The 13,761-nt window shown below is 38.1% G+C and overlaps 1 non-coding gene across 1 annotated transcript; it reads right to left on the bottom strand.

Moving 5' to 3' along the window:
• Positions 1 to 10,894: 10,894 nt before the first annotated feature.
• Positions 10,895 to 11,001, bottom strand: LOC141650241 (small nucleolar RNA R71). The gene has a single exon (XR_012546285.1). It is a non-coding gene; the product is annotated as a small nucleolar RNA R71 (small nucleolar RNA).
• Positions 11,002 to 13,761: the final 2,760 nt, after the last annotated feature.

Genomic DNA, 13,761 nt, shown 5'->3' with positions numbered 1-13,761 from the left:
ACTTAGAAAATATCATGTAATAAGAGATTTCATTGAGAGAAAGGAAATTACGATTTGTAAGGTTGGGACGGATGACAACATAGCCGATACGCTCACCAAGCCTTTATCGCAGGCTAAGCACGATGGACATGTTGCGTCCATGGGACTTAAACGTGTAACAAGTTTTTGTTAGATTTTGAAATGAAATAAAAGTGTTGTTTTTGTTCATGTTCACAATCACATTTGTCTTTTATCTTTAATTTATACATTGTTACATCCAAACGGGTTGTAAGTGACAATTGAACCCCGTTAAAGTGAACACGGATTAACATAGTATTTGCCCATAGTCACTTGTATGAGGTGACGTCTCGAAGTGACTAGAGTGTGATGCGATTGATGGCAAGTTCAAGTGCCATAGAGTCATGTGAGATGACTAGTCGATCACATAGGCATCATTAGGAACATTTTGTCCGGCCTTATGACCGCTTATAGAGTTCTGGCAAATTTATGTAGCCTGGTCGTGGCGAGAGCTGCTATAGTATTCAAATGAGTCGATTCTTTTGACTAAAGACTATTCGCCTAAGATGGCACAGTTTCTGATTAACTTTGATTTGTGTTACTACGACCTTCGTAAATGGGGTCAAATGGGCATATTTTGGGTTATGATGGCTGTGGCTAGTCGAAGGGAATGAGTGCGATAGGAATTGTCCACCCCTAGTCCGGGTTATAACAATATCTCAGGGTCACTCGAGGAGTAATGAACTGGAAATGCGTGGCTACGCTCGGAAGGTATCTATGATAGATAAATCCGGTCAATCAGTTATTCTCCAGATCAAGGAAACCACTCTCGATATGATCACTTGCAAGTACGACCTGAAAGACACCTTGCATTGAGTGGGAGATAGTAATTGGACAAGAGAATTGGTGACGCACACTTGTCGAGGACAAGTGAGAGATTGTTGGAATAAGTGTCCTCCGACAATAATGCGATCACAACTGTTGATCATAATGATACATGTTTAAATCTCATTTTAAAGAATATAATTGGGAAGTATTTTTACTTTCAACTGGTCAACATATATCGGTAATGATTGGCTGACTAGAGTTTGACATTACTGCCGTGCGACGGTGGTGATCAGTTGATCCCCTAGGTCATACCTAAAAGGATATTACTCTTAATTGATCATTTAATTAATCGTATAACGTTACGAGTTAATTAAATTACTTGAAAAATTGACGGACGATTTTGGAAGTTAAATTTACGTATTTCGTTATAATCTGATTAAATGAGATACGGTCTGAGTAATCGAATTGTTTCATTACTCAGATGAAATTATTGTTTAAGGAAACAATTGAAATTGAATGAATTATTATAAATACAAGTTATTGTAATTTATAATTGGTAAATTATTTTGGTACAAGTAATTATGAATTACTAAGTCGATTTTTGTATATGACGTATTTTTATTAATACGTTGATTTTTAATATGTTAAAAATACATAACAAATTTATGTAACATATGACATGTGACATATTGACAATTGACAAAAATAAAATGGAATCCATTTTATCTCAATTTGACCGAAATATTGGGAGGAATTAACATATATATTATGTTAATTAAAGTTAATGGAAAGCATAATGATGTAAACCTATTGCTAGCCATGCACACCTATACATTCTTGTAAAGAACAAATTGTGCATGCATTGGCCACACTTCCCCCACCCTACCCGGTTTTTGGACAAAAGAGGAGCCAAGGGTTTTCTCTAAATCTCTCCAATATACACTACATGACATCTAGTGTAAATTAATTCATTCTAACAACACACAAATATTTTTAGTGAGATAAAAATATTCACTTCCTCTTTCTTTCTCCTCTTGACCGAAAATTAGAGAGGACCAAAAATAATTTTGGGTCATTTTATTTAAAAGATTAATGTTATTCTAGTATAAATAAAATTAATTTTATTAAGGGTATATCTTGGGTATCATTCCTTGGGAGGGATTCTACATTTGAGTCCTTGTTCATCCATTGAGGAAAGCACAAGAACAAAAGAGAAGGAGATCTCTTTTGTGCCCATATGAACCGAAATTCCAATGTAAGGATGAATGTTTCTTCTTTATTTTGTTAAATAGTTTGCATGCATAAGATCATTTGTTAATTTTATGATAAATTAAAATGGAACATATATGAATATGTAAGTATATAGATCTACTTGTCCTTCAGAATGGTAGGTCTATGGTCCTCCTCTAGATGAATTCTATGCATGCAAAAGTTGGGACTTATCCCCTTAAGGTCATCTAGACTATAACCTATAGCCTTCTCATGTTTTTTCAACACATCAGGCAATTTTCCCAATTGGTTCTCATCAAGTCTATCATTAACAATCACGGGTTTTGTCTTTGATTCATCAAGGTAAGCATACTTCAAATTTGGGGGAAGGGGTTTTAAAGTAGGAGTTTGTACCTCATTTTCCTCCTTTGGAGTTTCATTGAGAATTTGCTCCATCTCCATTAGACATTCCATTCTCATAGCATATTCAACTTGTTCTTCATTCTCATCAATCTCATCACATTCAAATTCCATGATGGATTCCTCTTGCTCTTGAGCTTGTAAAATGTCTTCTAGGATGGATTGCTCATCCTCTATAGGATGTTATGCACTAATTCGGATTGTGCATGAGTAAGTTCTTTATTAGCTAGAGCGGCCTCAAAAAGATCTACCTCCAATTCCCAATACATATTTTTTAGCCTCACTTGCTTCCAAGGCTTCCAATGCTTGCATGGGATCTTTGAAGAAAGGTATACTTAAGTTGCCCTCTACAAAACAATCTATAAGGTCCATCTTGCAAAATATCAAACAACTTGAAAACAATTAGAACAAACCTTGACGAGTTTTACTTCCCCAAGGCAAAGAAAGACACAACTAATAACAATATAAGAAAATCTAAATCAAGTTAACACCGTCCCCGGCAACGGCGCCATTTTTGGTCGTGTATTTAACTAAATCTTTCGGTTACTTGTCGTTAGGAGCACCTAGACCAAAACACACTTTATAACTTCACCAACAACTCTACAATTAGTAAAGAGGCAAGTAATGGTCGGATCCCAAGGGACGGGAATTGAGATGAGATTTCTATTGCAACTAGTGATGTCTTAAGGGGTGTCACAATTGGGGTTTGATGTAGAAGATCACTAAACTAAATAGCAATGAAAGTAAACAAGCAAGATGAATAAAAAGGGATGTAAACAATTGATAAAAAGCACTAGGGTGTCATGGGGTAATAGGGGATTCATGGGAATTGATCATACAAACATGTTCTCAAATTATAAGCAAGCAATTATTGTTGTGATGGATTGAGTTGGTTTATATCTTACAATCCTAGGAAAGTTTGGGTCCCGGAGCCGAATCGATTAGATTGTACAACACCTACAAGTCGACTTAATCTTCCCTAATCAACAACATGCATGGTCTAATGAGACTCGAGTTGGTTTATGTCTTACAAGTCTCATTGAAAAGATAGGTGATGGGTAAAAAATGCAAGGATTCATAGGCTCACATTTCATCAAACATAACATGTGCATGAGTTGAGATCATAACAAGCAAGCAAATAAACCATGAAAGCATATTAATTTAAGCATGAATCATTCCCCATGTTGGTTTCCCCTAATTACCCATTAACCCTAGCTAAGGAAACTACTCACTCATTATCATGTTGAACATGCTAGCAAGGTTGTCAATCATACCAACAAAGTGAAACATGATGAATAAATGAAAGTAATCAACAATAATTAAAAAGGGATTAAGAGAATTATACCTACTAATGATTCCAATAATAAAGCAAAGAATAAAAGAAGTACTTGATGTTTGATTGGAAGGTTGTCAATCTCCCAATTATAACCCAAATAATCTTCAATTACCCAAAATAAAGGATGAACAAGAGAGAGATTAAGGAAATAAAACTTGTAATAAGACTTGATTAATTGTTGATTACAAGATTAAAGAGAGATTTGATTGATATTAACTACACTAAAGATTGCTAAGAAGAACATGCTCTTCTAATTAGACTAATGGGGTATTTATAGTGGGGATTAGGTGGATGAATTAGGGTTAACTAAGGGCTTAAATGACGATTAAGTCCCTACTTAGGGAAACGCCGGTCTTTTTGGAAAGACTCCGGTCTCTAGGGAGACTCCGGTCTCTAGAAAAAGATGTGCATCCTTCCTTGAAGCTTGAAGAAGACGAAATGGGTCTGCCTGGGAATCCGGGCGTCTTTAGCACGGGACGGGCGGATTTGGTGGTCTCTGCCCGGGCGTCTTGGGGTGAAGACGGACGTCTTCTGGTCTTCTGCCCGGGCGTCTTGAAGTGAAGACGCACGGATTGTGGAGTGGTGGACGGGCGTCTTTGGGGGAGGACGCGCGGATTGTCAGGCAGTGTGCTTTCTTTTTCTTTTCTTCCTTTTTCTTCATAAAATCCTTGGGGATCAAAACCTCAAAGAATATCCAAAACAAAGAACTAAAGACAATAAATGACCCAAATATGCACTAAAAAGCATGGGAATAAGGCTAATTCGGGGACTAAATATGCTCTAATTATGGTCACATCAAGATCTCAATGTCTAAAACAAAGAGATAGAGAGATCGACACGGATCTCCTTGTCTTAGGCCCCCAGTGTAACACCCCCAACTATCAAGGAATCTTTACCAAGGCATTCCCTGAAAATCAGGACTGTTACCATCTCGGTTGTCCGATGTAGTGAATAAAAAAGACAAAACGATAGAAGGTACATTAATAAAATTACATAAAACTCACAACTGTCTCAAACTGTTTATTACATAGACTGAAACCCTACTAGTTTAATAAATCTATTACAACAAAAGTCTTTAAAATAACGGCTGTCACACTATAACTCGAACTAATAAAGACTGGTCATGACTCGAACTGTTCCCATTTTCACGCCCCAAGCCACAACTTCGAAGCAACCAACTCACTATCCACTACCTGCTAGATTAACTGCTCCTCATTTGAACGGAAATAAAAAATGGTTCATAAAAGGCCACCAAGTTGAAAGGCTTGGGTGACAATTTACACACACACTCACACACACACACACACACACACACACACACACACACACACACACACACACACACAGGTCAACCAAAAGTTGAGTTGGGTCAGACATTACTGAAGTTAAAAAAGACAAAACGATAGAAGGTACATAAAACTGACAACTGTCTCAAACTGTTTATTACATAAACTGAAACCCTACTAATTTAATAAAGCTATTACAACGAAAGTCTTTAAAATAACGGCTGTCACACTATAACTCGAACTAATAAAGACTGGTCATGACTTGAACTATTCCCATCTTCACGCCCCAAGCCACAACTTCGAAGCAACCAACTCACTATCCACTACCTGCTAGATTTACTACTCCACATTTGAACGGAAATAAAAAATGGTTCATAAAAGGCCACCAAGTTGAAAGGCTTGGGTGACAATTTACACACACTCACACACACACACATAGGTCAACCAAAAGTTGAGTTGGGTCAGACATTACTGAAGTTAACTTGACTAAACAATCTCAGCATATAATAACAACACCTATAAATAAACCAGGACCAAACATTGCATTATTACAACGCTAACTACACAACTTAATATCACAGACCACCTCCACGACATTAGTTTTACATCTCTTTATCTCAAACAGAATTAATGGCATTAACATCACAGATCGAATTAACGACATTAGTATCATCCCCGTCCTGAATGTGCACATCTCTCAAAGGGTGGGTCCCTAAGAGGAGAATGAGGAGGTGTCATCCATGTTCAATGGAGCCAGGATCAACCTTCTTAAGTGATCCCCAGAATAAACCCGGAGCTAAAAGGCTAGTATCATAATCTCATTATTTCAAGGAGCCTAAAGGCAAATGTTATTTCTTATCTCAATATGACTTTCACAATAATTAATATACAATAATTTTACCTATAAATTTAATGATCACAACGCCCAACAACACCAAATAAATCGTTCCAAGTATATGTCCCAACATCAACAATCATCTTATACAACAGTCACAAGAAAAGTAAGACAATTCATACAAATAACGCATAGATTGAGTAAGAGATCCCTACCTATTCGCAACTTCTTGCGTCACACGCCTAACACATGACTCTAGTACCGCTCCTCTAAGAAATTGCTACCTATAACATTCAAACAATTGCATACAATCACTAACTTAATTATACAATCCCCCATTATAATTTAGTTTCCCCAGATCACGACCTAGGGATTGTCTTATACATAGTAGGCCAATAATTACTATGTATTTAATGTAAATAAAAGATTACAAACATAGATTAGAACACTTACTAAAAAAAAGGTGTGAACTTGCTTGCTAAATAAAAGATCCTCAATTTCATTTGCAATTTTTTTCCCTCTAATTGAGTTTTCTGTGAATAATTATATAGACTTATAATATATCGAAAAAGGGATTTAATTTGATGGTTAATAGGTATTTACATGCTTATCTTAAATTAGGCCGGCCTAAGGATTTAATATAATAATAATAATAGTATTAACAAATTAGGAAGGTTGGATTTTAGGAAAGTAAACTGGTGCTGTTACTCGAGGGTTCGTTGATCGAGTAAAGCCGATACTCGATAGAGGGACCTTGATCTATGACAAGCCATGTTATAACATTCAACTTACTTAAATCTACGAGAGTTCATCGATCGGTTAAAATTTATACTCGATCAAGGGACCTTTGCCTCGGCATTCTTAATTAGCTTTGCGCACTGAATTTTAAACGACCGTAATTTCTTCGTTACTTATCGCAATGCAACTTGTGTCATGCGTTGGAAAGATAAGACAAAAAGCTTTTACCTCCAATTTAAATAACCTAAATTGTAACTCTATAACTTTAGATATTATAGTTTGAAGTTGACCCTAATACAAACGACCATTGCTCTAATTTATTACAGAGTTGTTTAAGTTTCCATATTAGTCTTTCATAGTCTACATTGTACTTAGATGCTGTAATACCCAGACCTTTTCAGACCTTTAAAGGACGCTTGGGATGCGTGAGAGTCCCTTAGGCCCGATGAAAAGCAACTCGAGAATGAAGGACGTGTAACACTCCCATACACCAAGGTGCCTTAGCAAAACCACCTAATGCATGGGAGTGCTACCATCTCGGTTTCCTGAGACACAGTAATCAAAACTGACCATCAAGAAACATAATTTAAGCATAACGTTAAAGTGATTACATCAAAACCAACTGTAAAGTAAAGTACAACTGTTCTAAAACCAAACTACAACTAAAGTAACAAAAGTATTATGATAACACAGCGATAGACTATTATCAGAATCGTGGCGACTCCATTCCCAACTAATCCCGCGTGCATCCATAGTATACCTGCTAGACAACTGCTCACCACCCCCAAATGGATCACCACAGTTTTTAAAACATTTATATGGGGTCAGTTACTAATTACACAATACAAGATAAGCAAGATAACAATACATACGAACACCCACCTCCGTCACACATCCACACACCTGACTACACACTAAAGTGGGTAACCTTGCCAGAATGTCCATCGCAATAGATATTCCACACCGCCATTGGGGGACCGAAGCCGTTCCCACCTAATCCCCGCTCATCAACTCCGAGCAAAAATCCAAGTTCCTTAATGTGCACATCCCCTCCTGTGGCGGGTTCCACTCAGTCGAGGACGCACCTCGCGAACCACAGACAAACACATCCAACCAATTATACAACAACAATTACCAATACGATAAAGATCAACAACAGTAAATAACCAACAACAATCCACCATTAACACAATGTAATCAATAACCGAGTAGAGAAACCCTACCTAGAAAACCAATCATCAAGATCGTCACAATCAGCTAATCAGAAACGTTCCTCTACGAAATCACCTCCTATCAAATACACAATAATACAATGACCATCTAAGAATCACAATACTCCAAAAACCCCCAGAATACCCAATTAGGGTTTCAACCAAAATCTATAAAACAATATAAAAACTCTACTAGGATCTTACCCACAATCCGACAATCTCAACGGCGTAAAGAACTCAGGATTCCGACGACACAAGCCTTGAAATTGATAGCAATGAGAGAGAGAGAGAGAGAGAGAGAGAGAGAGAGAGAGAGAGAGAGAGAGAGAGAGAGAGAGAGAGAGAGAGAGAGAGAGAAGGAACGTAACTTTGTTTTAATCTTTATGAAAGTTAAAGTAGGGTAAAATGAAAAGAAACTGACGGATTAAGTTTATAGATCTTTTTCATGTTGATATCAAAACCCGTCAAAAAAACCCATAAAACCAACTTACTCGATCGAGTGCCGCCTACTCGATCGAGTAACCCACTTACTCGATCAAGTACCCATCAGCAGTACACTGTTTTGCATGGAACACTCACTTACTCGACAGAGTAAATGATGTGACTCATATTTTAGCACATTTAGTCCCCGAATTAGCCTCGTTTCCATGCTTTCTAGCATATATTAGGGTCATTTCTTATCTTTAGTTTCCCATTTTGCATATTCTTTGAGGTTTTGTGTCCTTGGTAGGAGAGGGTTGCTAACCTTGCATATATGGAGCGAAATGAAGCTAAATGGATCGCATCTAATGACCAAGCATCAAAGAGAAGACTGACACTAGAGGCCTAAGTAGATAAATAAAGTGAAATGGGCAATGATGAAAAGATCCTTGCATCCCCATCAAGATCCCCGCGGATTGTTGAGGAGCCAAACAAGAGAAGAATCCTGTCCAACGATCCGAGTATCCTGAGCTACGGACGAGTAGATCAGAGCAACGATCCGAGCTTCCCAGAGCTGGATCCGAGCGTGCCAGAGCAACGATCCGAGCATCCCCTGGACGATTCGAGCGGATCTTCTTACAGGGCAACCCGTGCCCAGGCCAGGACAAGCGGATCCTGGTGGGACTTGCAAAGACGATCCGAGCATGTCCCTCGGGAGTTGCAATTCCTCAAGTTTCTTTTAGGGTCTTAATAGTCATTTAAGCCCTTAGTAACCCTAATCCTTGTACTTAATTTTAGTATAAATACCCCATTTTACTACCTAGATTATCATCAACCCTTAATACAATCTTAATAAATCCTTTAATTAGTTCTTAATAATCTCTTAATTTAGTCTTAATTTAGTTGTAATACACTTTCCAATATTAATCACATCTTAATCTTTCCTTAATTTCTCAATTGTTCTTCCTTTTATTTGGGTAATTAGAAGATTATTTGGGTTTATTTGGAGAATTGACAACCTTCCATCAATCATCAAGTACTGCTATTATTCTTTGATTTATTATTTGGATCATATCCATAGGTATAATTCCTTTTTACCCTTGTTTAAATATTGTTAATCACTTTACTTTATTCATCATGTTTTACTTTGTTAGTATGATTGACAACCTTATTATCATGCTAAACTTGATCATGAGTGAGTAGTTCTTTAGCTAGGGTTAATGGGGAATTAGGGGAAACAAACATGGGGATTAATTTATGCTTAATCTAATATGTTCTCATAATTAATTTGCTTGCTTGTTGTGATTTCAACCTATGCACATGTTATGTTTGATGAAATGCTAGACTATGAAACCTTCTATTTTTTTACCCTCCCTTGTCTTTTCAATGAGGCTTGTAAGACATAAACCAACTCGAGCCTCATTAGACCATGCATAGAGTTGAATAGGAGGAGACTAAGTCGACTTGTAGGTGTTGTACAGTCTAGACGACTCGGCTCCGGGACCTAAATCTTCCCAAGAATTGTAAGATATACACAAACTCGATCCCATCACAACAATAAGTGCTTGCATCTAAATTGAGAACATGTTTGTATGATCTACTCCCATGAATCCTCTATGAACCCATGACACCCTAGTGTCTTTAATCATTTGTTTACCAATCCCTTTTTATTGCTTTACATTGTTTTACATTCATATTGTTGATTAGTTTGGTATACACCTCATCTGAACCCAATTTGTGACACCCTAAGACATAGCTACTTGCAATTGAAAATCCTACATCAATACCCGTCCCTCCGGATCCGACCTTTACTTACCTCTTACTAAGAGTAGTTTGTGAAGTTATAAATATTGTTTTGGTTGATAGCTTTGACGACGAGTTTAGTCACACCAAAAATGGCGCCATTGTCGGGGACGGTGTTAAATTGATTTAATTTTCGTTAATTGTTTGTAGTTCTGTTTTTCTTTACCTTGGGGAAGTCAATCTCCTCAAGGTTGTTCTAATTGTTTTCGAGTTGTTTGATATTTTTCATGACTAGGAGATCACAAGGTAATTTATTACCTATTGATTTCGAGATTGAAAGGACCTTAACCAACAATAGAAGAGGTTCTAGGGGTACTTCAAGAGTTGTAGGTATTGGTGAGATTGTGGACATTCAACCAATAACATTGAGTTTGTCAACCCTTTTGCAAGAGAAGGAGAGGATAACCCAATTCAAAACCAACCACAAAATCAACCCACAATGCCTAAATTATCATCACATTCCGTACCAAATGAGGAGAACCTACCAAATGGTACTCCTACACCACCACATTTAACCGGTAATTTGATTGCCAAATCCGCATTCATACAATTAGTTGAGATAAGTCAATTTAGAGGGATGCCTAGTGAAGACCCTCATTCACATATGGAGACTTTTTGTGACTATTGTGATCCGATTTCTCAAACCGGAGTTACTCAAGACCAAATCCGATGGGTATTGTTTCCTTTTTCTTTGATCGGTACCGCAAAGCAATGGTTGAAGAGCCTAGACAAGGCTACCCTTAGTATTGATTCATGGAAGAAGTTAGCACTTGCCTTCTACAAGAAATTCTATCTTCCGGAGAAGACCAATATGTTGAGAGCCCAAATCACCGGGTTCAAGCAAAGGGATGAAGAATCATTGGATGAAGCATGGGAGAGATTTAAGGACACTTGTCGTTCTTGTCCACATCATGGGCTTAGTGAGTGGTTCCTTGTACAACAATTTTGGAATGGTCTATATGAAGATTCCCGCAACATTCTCAATATCGGATCCAATTGGATGTTTATCGATGTTGATGACAATCAAACATGGGCCAAAATCGAAGAGATGGCGGTTCATAATTCCCAATTTAGTAGGCCTCGAAAGGCCACTAGAGGAGGAAGGCATGACATAGATTCCATCACACAACTGGGTGCTCAACTAAGTGCTCATATCGACACCATCAATTTGATGTTTGAGAAGGCCATGGCGAAGCTTGATGAAGCTTCCAAATCAACCAAACAACATGTCAATGCTATGGTGGCATCATCCTCAATTCCAAGTGAAGTATGTGAAAGTTGTGGAACTTTGGGACATGAGCAAAGTGAATGTAGGGGAACAAATGAACAAGTGAATGCTTTCCAAGCATATAAGAGTGGTACCCCTTATTCTAACTACTATAATGAGAATACCAAATTTCATCCAAATATTTCATACAAGAGCCAAAATGTTCAAAACCCCCAACCAACATACACCCCACCTCCAATGAGAAATCAAGCTCAAAAACCCTTTTTCAACCAAAGCCAAGGTTATCAAAATCAACCTTACTACAACCAATCGAATGACCAAAGCGTTGATGTTCAAAAAGCGGTCCTCCAAATGGAAAAGAACCAATAAGAATTCTTCACCCAAATGCAAAAAGATAGCCAAGCTAAGGAAATCACCATCAACATACTTGCCCAAACCAAAATGTTAGAAACTCAAATGACTTAATTAGCATCTTCTAGCTCTCAAAGGTAAAAGGAGCAATTACCACCTCAAAGTAAAACCCCAAGACATGAGACGGTTAATGCCATCCATTTGAGGAATGGTACAAGATTTGAAGGGCCGAAGAGGCCAATTGATGAAGATATTGTGGATGCTAGTGACAAGCAAAGAGTTGTGGAGAACTCTAAGGAGGTAGATCCTTCTACCAATGAAGTTTCAAAGAAGAAGAATGAAGAGAAGGCTAAGGAAAAGGAGCCTCTTGTAATTAGACTTCCACTCCCAAGTCGTCAAGCTAAGCCTAAGTTTGATGAAAAACTTGGAAAGTTCATGGAAATTGTGAAGAACTTAGAAGTCTCAATCCCATTCACGGAATTGATCAATCATGTTCCGGCCTATGCAAAGTACATGAAAGATAGTCTTATCAAGAAGAAATCCATCCAAAAGCTATAGACTATTGCCTTTACCAAAGTGAGTAGTGCTATTCTTCAAGGAAGTTCCCCTCCAAAACTCAAAGATCCGGGAAGTTTTTCTATTCCATGCACCATTGGCGACACTACAATCAACAAAGCATTATGTGATCTTGGAGCAAGTGTAAGTGTGATGCCATACTCGGTGTGTAAATGGCTAGGAATGGGAGAGCTCAAATGCACCAACATTACTCTTCAAATGGCGGATCAATCAACAAAGATACCTTTAGGGGTATGGGAGGATGTGCCCGTGAGAATTGACAAATTCTTCATTCCGGTAGACTTTGTCATTGTAGACATGGAGGAGGATTCCAACATTCCTATCATCTTAGGAAGACCTTTCTTGCATACCGCGGGAGCGGTAATCGATGTGAAACATGGAGAGCTCACACTTGAAGTAGGGGATAAGACAATTACTTTCAATCTTGACAAAACAATGAGAGTTCCCCGACTACATGAGCCATGCTTCATGATTGATCATTATAGCCGAGAAAGTGATAGAAAGAAGTTAGCATCTCTATGCAAAGATCAAGCTATGGGTAAAGCAACACCACCCATATGGAAGAAGGAAGTGGATGACCTTTAAGTAGCTCTATTCGGAGAGCAAGGAATTTTCAACAACAATGAAAGCTTGAATAGCTCACCCATCATGAGAAGTAATGAAGAAGGTCTCATTGGCCATGACAACAAGAAAGAAGAGTTGCTCTTGTAAACTCATGACATCATTGGGGAACACGCTAGTTAAGTTTGCGGTCTATGGGATGACGAATTTAAAGGATTAGTCAATCCTTATATTGGAAATGGTATGACCTTAGACCAAGGCTTTTTTTATCCTTGTCATCATCTTGACTCGGGTCACCACCATGAAGAACACAATGCACAAAGATCTATTTAAGATCTTTATAATGAAAATGAGCAAGCTTTCGACTACTTCTATAAGGTGTTGAGCAACATCAACAACACCTTGGCTTTGCCCCCTTGACATCTCATCAAAGAATGAGAGTTTGGTGGAGTCCTCCCTAAACCACCATTTTTAAATATTCTAACCCCTTAACAAGCATTTTATTTCCTTTATTGCATCTTTGTCATTTTTTGGATTTGCATTTTTGTGCTTTGATCATGATTTTTGACATGAGAGCAAGTGAGGGAGGTATTTTAATGTGTTTTGATGTGTAGTGTTTTATCAAGTGTGAGGATGGCAAATGCCTAGGCTAACCGAGCCTTCATAGTGCACCCACAACAATGAACAAAGGAAAAGAAGAAAGAATGATATGGAAAAAGGAATCCCCACGGGCAGACCTGAGCCCGTGGGGGCTAAATATGATCTGGGCATCCCCAGAGGCAATCCGAGCGTCCTGGCCTTAGGACGTGGGTCCTGGGAAGGTTTGAATTGAAGAAAATGAGCTGTAAGAAAATCTGAGCAGATCATTATCAGGACGCTCGTCCCCATCAGTGAGCCGCTCGTCTTCGCAGCAGTCCGTGCATCCTGGCATGCTTCAAGTTCATGAAATTATCCTGTAAAGA

This window comes from Silene latifolia, chromosome 3 (genome assembly GCF_048544455.1).
Source record: "Silene latifolia isolate original U9 population chromosome 3, ASM4854445v1, whole genome shotgun sequence".
NCBI classification, from domain to species: Eukaryota; Viridiplantae; Streptophyta; class Magnoliopsida; order Caryophyllales; family Caryophyllaceae; genus Silene; species Silene latifolia.
The sequence above is the reverse complement of the archived record's forward strand: the minus strand, read 5'-3'. Positions and strand labels throughout refer to the sequence as shown.